Raw genomic sequence first — 8,535 nt, 5'->3', positions numbered from 1 at the left:
GAAATATCATTTAATTAACACACATCCATTATAAATTTAAAACCTTAACATTAAAACACAAATAATTATAAAATTGATTTTCAAGAAAACACATAATACAACAAACAAATAAACACACAATACAACAAAGAAGTAAACACATATGCAACACAAGAATAAGCATCTAAACTTCTATCATCATAAAACATCTAATAATAACTTTTGAAATGTATATTTAATTAATTTATTTAAGAGTAAATTTTAAAATATTATTTTCAATTAAATATATTTATTTTATTTAGAAATGAATATTTGTGATGAATTTTGAAAATGTAGAGTGTTTGATAAGGGTGGTAAAGAATTTATGATTATTGTCATAGTGAATTGTATTTTTGAAATGTATTGGGATATTAGGGGCCATTTAAATTTTTGAAAATTGAAAATTGTATTGATTGAAACCGTCTATAAAATAATTGTATTATTTAAAAGAATTATAACATTATCTTAGATATCAATTAATTAACACATTATTATAAATTTAAAACCATATTGTTAAAATACAAGTAATTATAGAAATGATTTTCAAGACAAGCTAAAAAAATATATTAAATTCACAATTAAGTATTAAAATAATATAATTGAAATTTCAACCAAATTTTATCAACATATTTAAACACAATATTATTATTATTTTCCATTATTACTACATGCATTATAGAAAAAAAAAAAAAAAAAAAAAAAAAATTTCTTAAAACACATGCACAAAACATTCCTCACCAATAGCCATGGCCATGGTTTTGATGAGGACACTAGGGAAGGAAAAACCCCCTCCCTCAAAAATAAATACTAATTTTATTAAGGTACAGTTTTGAGTTTTTCTTCAACATGATTTACAAGTAAATAAGTAAAATTATATATCATGACATTACATATCCATCTACCTACTACTAATTTAATATCACATTCCATCTCCTTGTGCTATGATCCCGAGTCATCTTTTATTTTCCTGCATAGAACACAAAAAATGAAAATCATATTAATAATAAGAAATTTTAATAAACATATTATCTAAATTTATATATTGTTAAAATTTGAAAAATCACCTATCCATCTTTCTACTACTAATTTAATATCACATTCCATCTCCTTGTATTATGAGTGAGTCCAGATCATCCTTTATTCCCCTGCATAAAACCCAAAAAAGAAAAAAAATATTAATAATAAGGAATTTTAATAAACTTATTATCTAAATTTTTATAAGGTTAAAATTTGCAAAATCGGGTAAATAAAAAATAAACAAATAAAAACATATATACATTAATTTAAATTTTAACCATTTAAACCAAAAATGCTAATAGCTAATCATATCTCTATTTGATTTTTCACTTAATTACTTAAATACAGATAATCTAAACTTACAGCAACACAGGTGGTAAATTGCTCAACAATACCAGTCTGGCTACATTAGGTAAAACCTATTGATTTTTTTACCAAAGAGAAATCGTCCATTCCATTTGTATGTTTATTTTTAAAGTACAGTAACAAAAACGACTACTGGCTTGGGTATTAAGGTGAGTTAAGGAGAGAGAACCCGCATTCAATTCAGATATTGAAAGATATGGAAATCATCAAGTCTCAGTAAATAAAAACACTAGTTATGGCATTCCATGAGGAATTAAGCGCCTTTTTCCCCCTAAAGATGAGAAGTTTTTCAAAGATGTGGTCTAACCTTTCTGTGCCTGCCCCGAACCTGCCATAAAGAAATCTCTCGTCGATCTGTTAAGCCGCAGCCGAGGTTCAAAAAGGTGAATTCCGATAGCTTGGCGCTAGATATAGTGAACGAATTAAAGCCAGTTTCTAAACAGGGGTTAGGGTGATGCTTCTTTTCTGGTTAGGGATAAAGTTGATCAAGAAAACAGGGGTTAGGGTGATGCTTCTTTTCTGGATTACGGATCAAGAGGAAGCTAGTGTCTGTTGAACAACTATGCAGCACTACACTACTTAGCAGCAGCTTCGCTAAAGAAAGATAATAACTATTTGCTAACAACGCTCAGCTAGAACTCAAATGGGTTAAGCCATATCTCTTTTTATTTTTAAAGTACAGTAACAAAAATTTCAGTGTCTGGTGGATCAAACCGAAATGTCCAGAGAGATGAGCTTTCAAAACAGTTTTACAGCCTTGACCTTGACATATGAAATGTCTGTCTGCTATATGAAGAAACTTGTGGAAAAGGACGGAAGTGTAAATACCTATAACCGAGGCTATCTGTCCCAGAAAAAAACATGAAAAAGCAATAATCTGAAATAGAAAGCTGATGGTCAACTTTTGTACAGTCCAGAGAGTAAATAAATCAAAATTCAGCTGAATCAGCTGTAGAGGGTAAGACCTATTGATTTTATATGTAGTTTATGTTAAGATAAGACCTATTGATTTTATATGCACTTTATTTAGTTAGTTACTCTTTAAAACGACTAGGAAATATATTAATCTTTAAAAAACAAAGATAATATATTATGATTTCACTAGCAAATCTCTAGTAAGAAGCCCTGAAAGCTAAAAAAATACTATATTAAGATTTAATTCGAAAATCTCTTCGTTTAGGAACCTGTAATTACACCATTGACATTTCATCTAAAGTGCAGGAATCGTGTTGAAGGCAACGAACTGAACACAACAAGCTGAAAAAACAGAAAGAATAAGTAGTTCATGCTTCAGTGGTTCAGTGGTTTACCCTGCAGTAGGATAAGTAGTTCATGCAATTAATCCAAACAAATACATAAACAAAGACGCAGTTCCAACACCTAGTGGTGAAGATTATGAGTTTCTTGCAGTGGAGCAAGTAGTTGATGCAATTAATCCAAACAAAAACATACAGAGAGATGCAATCCCAAAAACTGGTGATGAAGATTAGGATTCAGATGTTTGTGACTGGGATAGAGATTGAGAAGAATATCATGTCCCATAACCAGTTTTTTTATTTCTTGGAAGTTCGATATTGGTGATGCAACTTCTTGAGATTCGATATTGGTGATGCAACTTCTTATTCGTATCTATGTCTCATCTAAAGTCTAGGAATAGTGTTGTAGTGCAACCTCTCACCGGCCAAAGGTAATGACCGTTGTACAACAACAGGTCTCATCAGATATTCTCACAACCAATCATTTGTTTATGGTTATATAGATTAAAAAACTATGAGGGAAACTGAGACGTGCTCTAATCTTCTTCGGCTTACATGAATTGATGTATAGCATCACACAAAAGTTTGTGGATGCTATGCATTGCTTCAGCAAAAGAATTTCTCCATGCGACGCACTGTGGATCTCGGTGATAAACCCTGACCCAATACACTTGCCAGCTCTGTGGCCTTCTGATGACACAAAACCCGTTAAGGTCAGCCACGAATCTGGGTTTAAAATATTTCCTTAGGTCGCCACAGGCTCTCATATTGCACCCAACTCTTTCAATTGGCCTCTAAATTATGCTTTAATGCCTAACGTCATATCAAGGGCCTTCAGTGCAACACCTACAGCCTCAGAAAGTGGACTTTCTTATCCAATAACAAGAGCTGCGAACAAAGTTGTCCACTATTGAAGTGAAATACAGGGTATAAGGAGGATCGGTAATGCCCCACTATAATCTCAACCCCAATCTCAACCCCAAATAGTTGCCAAGGTCTTCACCAGGAAAACCAGTCTTCCTAGTGAAAAGGTTATGCCCATAAGTACCTAGGTCCTAGCTGATTCAGGTTCATCAGCTTTTACTTCATATAATTAATTTATTCGATCCTAGCTGATAGATTTAAATTTATGCTAAAATTCACTTAAGTGATCAATATTTTAGCTAAAGCAGGACAAGGTGCTCCGCAACATAGAATCAACCCCGTCGGCACCATCCAGGACCAGCCACAGAATAAGCTAATGTGCCAGGAACGAAAGAAGCAAGGGTAGCTAGTAGAGAAGCAACATGAATGGCACTTGTTGTATATTCTATTGCTTCACTGGTTTGCCCAACAGTACGAGGAGTAGTTCATGCAAACAAATACATAGAGAGAAATGCAGTTCCAAAAACTCCTTATGTACAGAGCATAAGAAACAAACCCTAAATAAGGGGAGCACTCCACTCCACATAATCAATCAGGTAAAGCCAAATCACTAACTGAGCAACGAAGGGTTTAATGGAATTGTCTGTAAAGCATGACAAGGGACTCCCCCTGCAGCTGGGAGCGGATTGCCCTCCCCGATACCCCACCCCTGCTAACGCCTGATGTATTATGTTTAAATGCAAAAGGGTAGCAATAGAGAAATTATGTTCAAATGCAATTGGGTAGAAAGCAGAAGAACCAGGGCTGGAGAATATAATAATTTCCTAAATACTTAACAAAAACTAAGAAAGCAAAAAATAAACACAGGTTCATTTTAAATTTGGTATACCCATGAATTTTAATCTTTATCATCACTCTATGAATGTAAACTTGAGGTCAAATACTACACCTTCTTTAAAAACTAGTTGCAGAAATTAAAAGCTTACTTGCAACAGCGAAATTCTGTTTCTGCTGTTAAGATCAGGGCTGGGTTCGCTAACAGAAATATTTCCTCTGCCCTAAAACCCCGCCTCCGTGTTTTCTCCTCTGGCCCGAAAGCTCTGGCTCTTTCTCCTCTGGCCCGAAAACTCTGGCTCTGATTCTCCTCCAGGCCTGGAACTCTGCCCCTGGATTAAAATACCTTACACATTTATTACAGAATACATACATTATTACAATTCAAACATAGATCAGGCCCGAAAACTCTGCCGCTGGAATAAAATATCCTACACAATTGTTACAGAATACATGCATGAATAATGAAACATAGATTACCTCTTCTTTCAATCTGCTAATTTCATCCTACTTCGTATCATAGCTTCATATCCTCCTTTCACATATCAAAACCCAACAAAATATAAAAACCAAAAGAACCTTCATACTTGCCAACAAAATTGAGAACCAAAGAAAAAATAACACAGGGAAAAAAATCACAACACAGCAATACAATCACAACACAGCAATACGAAACAATTCAGAACAAAACAATAGACATGGCCATGCCTAACACGACAGAACACAAGACCAGAGAGAAAAACAAGTTCAATGGATTACTCGCAAACAAACACCAAAAATATCTGTTAAATGTGTAATTTCAACGCAGCCGAAAACCACCAAACAAAACCACCTATCTTGTTCGCACCGCCTTTTGGCAAAGGCTGTTTTTCCTTGGAGCCCTCTGAACACATTCACTGGCCGCCACGCGTCCCATGTACGAGCACACAAAAACCACTTTCCCCGGACAGTAAAGTTCGTTTGAGTTGTGTGAGGTTGGTGTGCGAATTGCGTCCGATCGGGTCAACACATGTGGACTCACTCCAACCTGCCAGAACGTTAATCTTACTCTTACCGTCGGCTTCTAATTAATGCATTTAATGCATAGTCATAGTTTTAGGTAGAAATTTTAAATTTTAATGTTTTTATTACTTACGGAGGTATGGGTAAGTCTTTTTTTTATTTAATTTTGGTTGCACGTAAGTATGGGGAAATTAAGATAGGTATGGGCAAGTCAACGTGTGATTAAGTTTTTGTTTTTTTTGATATATGTAATTTTGTGTTCATTTTGTGAGTGAAGTGAAATGAAAAAAAACAGAGCACAGCAGTGCCATGAAAAAAAACAGAGGTGGGGTTAATTCGTGGATATGTAATGCATCAAGCGCAGAAGCGTGAAAAGGATGAAAGAAGTTTTTTTTTGTGATTGAAATGTATTCTCCGGCATTATGAATATAATGAAAATATAAGATTTTCTTTTACAGCAGTAAAAGTAAGTTTTCATGTAAGGAATTTTTATTCTTACAACAGTAAATGTAAATGCTCTTTTACAGTAGTAAATGTGAATGAAGATTTTACACAGCAGTGTAAAAATCATTTTGTAAAAGAGAGACCGAGTTTGTTTTGTAAATTCCTCTCTGCACAGAGGATGAAATATGTAACAGTCTTTTGTTTTAATCAATAGAAATGCTTTATGGTGTTGCAATGGTCTCTTCTGAGTTAATTTGGTTTTAAAGAGGTTCTCTGCAAAAGATCCTGGACAGAGGAAACAGAGAATTGTCTCTGTAGTGAATTTTATTTGGTTTTGGTATTTTCTCCATTAAAAATACCCAACAGTGGTATCGGAGCAGGCTCAGGCTCTTTAAAGAAGTTAAAGAAGCTGAAGGGAGAAGGTTGTTGCTGCAGCAAAACCTCTCAGGCAGTTAGAAGACTCAGACAGCGAAGGATTCAGGTATTCCCCAAAAGCATTTCTCTTGTTATTGCTGAAGACAGTCAGTTTTTTTTTAAAAAAAATCACAGTCAAGGATTTAAAACCATAGTTCAAGATGCAAGGAATGGCAAGCACAAGCATGGGTATGTTCAACACCCAGCTCCCACACTTTAATGGGAAGAACTATGACTACTGGTCTATAACCATGAGAGCTTTGTTCATCGCTCAAGATATATGGGAACTAGTAGAATATGGGTTTGAGGAACCAGCAGATGAAAATGAGTTCAATGCACTAACTCAGGGAGAGAAGGATCAGCTGAAGCTCAATAGGAAGAAGGATGCAAAGGCCATTGTCTTGTTGTATCAAGCAGTGGACCAGAGTATATTCCCAAGGATAGCAGCAGCTACAACATCACATGAAGCATGGCAAACTCTCAAGACAGCCTATCAAGGCATGGAGAGAGTGAAGACAGCAAAATTGCAAATGCTGAGAAAGGATTTTGAAAACTTGAAGATGAAGGAGTCAGACAACATTGAATCATTCTTCACTCATGTGATTGGTGTAATCACACAAATGAGAACTCATGGAGAAACAATTGAAGATAGAAGAATAGTGGAGAAAATATTGAGGGTCTTACCCTCAAGGTTTGATGCCATAGTCACCACCATTGAAGAGACAAAGGATCTCTCAAGATATTCAGTTGATGAGCTACATGCATCACTGATAACTCATGAGCAGAGGTTGAGTAGGAATGAAAACTCATCCCTTGAGCAAGCCTTCAAGACCCAGATGTCTTTTGGAAGAGGAAGGGGTCAAGGAAGAGGAAACCGAAGAGGAAGAGGCAGAAGCTAGAACAGAGGTGGAAGGAACAGCCCAGCAAATGCACAAGGAAGAGGCAGTAATACAAATCAGAACCAAGGCCAAGGCAGCAGCCAACAAAGAGATCAGTATCATGCTCAAGGACAAAGGTATGATAAATCTAATGTTCAATGCTATTATTGCAAAAAGTATGGACATTATGCTAGTGATTGTAGAAAGAAACAGCATGATATGAACAGCAGACAAAATGCAAATGTTACAAGAGAAAACAGCAGTCAAGAAAATGTCCTGTTAGCTTGTAACATGGCTGAAACACATAGTGAGGACATATGGTTTTTAGACTCAGGCTGCAGCAACCATATGACAGGGAATGTAGCCCTCTTTTCAGCCTTAAATCAGAATTTGAAATCAGAGGTCACACTAGGAACTGATAGTAAAGTGTCTGTTATGGGAAAAGGGGAGGTAAAAATATTTACAAAGCAAGGAGAAAGGAAAACCATAGCAGATGTCTACTATGTCCCCGGAATGAGATGTAACCTATTGAGTGTTGGACAACTTATCCAAAAGGGTTACAATGTTTACTTTGTAAATGATGTGTGCACCATCATGGACATACCACCTAGCAAAAGATGCATTGCTGAAGTGAAGATGACAAGGAACAGGATGTTCCCTCTCCAGATCAGGGCAGATTTGAAAAACAAAGGAGAAATTGCAGCAGTCACCCAAGAGGCCTTCCAAAGCGTGCCAAAGGATGAGAACTGGTTATGGCACTTGAGATTCGGGCATCTAAATTTTGGAGGTCTAAATCTATTAAGCAGAAAAGGAATGGTAAGAGGATTACCATTGATAGAGAAGCCGGACAGCCTTTGTGAAGGTTGTATATTGGGCAAACAACATAGAGAGAGTTTTCCATCAGGTAAGAGCATAAGGGCAAAGGCACCCTTAGAGATCATCCACTCAGATTTGTGTGGACCAATGCAAGCTCCATCATTAGCTGGCAGCCTATATTTCTTGACATTCATTGATGATTTTACAAGAAAGACATGGATATATTTCCTCAAGAACAAAAGTGAAGTGTTTGTGAAATTCCAAAATTTCAAAGCACTTGTGGAGAACCAAAGCGGGCTGCACATAAAAGTATTGAGAACTGATAGAGGAGGTGAGTATATCTCAAATGAATTCCTAAAGTTTTGTAGAGAAAATGGAATACATAAACAGTTCACAACTCGGTACACCCCACAGCAAAATGGAGTTGCTGAAAGGAAGAACAGAACCATCATGGAGATGGCAAGGAGCATGTTGAAGGCAAAGCATTTGCCAAATGAGTATTGGGCTGAAGCTGTGCATTGTGCAGTGTATATTTTGAACAGGTGTCCTACAAAGGCAGTCATGAACAAAGTGCCAGAAGAGGCATGGAGTGGGAGAAAGCAAGGAGTCACCCACATGAGAGTTTT

At 36.0% G+C, this 8,535-nt stretch overlaps 1 long non-coding RNA gene across 1 annotated transcript; it reads right to left on the bottom strand.

Annotated features, from left to right (window-relative positions):
• Positions 1-814: 814 nt before the first annotated feature.
• LOC149232840 (uncharacterized) lies at positions 815-5,092 on the bottom strand. The gene is made up of 4 exons (XR_016247571.1): positions 4,836-5,092; positions 4,508-4,687; positions 1,083-1,163; positions 815-985 (listed from the first exon to the last, which is right to left on the bottom strand). It is a non-coding gene; the product is annotated as an uncharacterized LOC149232840 (long non-coding RNA).
• Between the last annotated feature and the right edge of the window lie 3,443 nt (positions 5,093-8,535).

The sequence above is a fragment of the Pinus tabuliformis genome, chromosome J, assembly GCF_031772625.1.
Source record: "Pinus tabuliformis cultivar Carrire ecotype Pingquan chromosome J, CPIR1, whole genome shotgun sequence".
Taxonomy (NCBI): domain Eukaryota; kingdom Viridiplantae; phylum Streptophyta; class Pinopsida; order Pinales; family Pinaceae; genus Pinus; species Pinus tabuliformis.
Note: the sequence above shows the minus strand (reverse complement) of the source record. Positions and strands in the feature narration are given on the sequence as shown.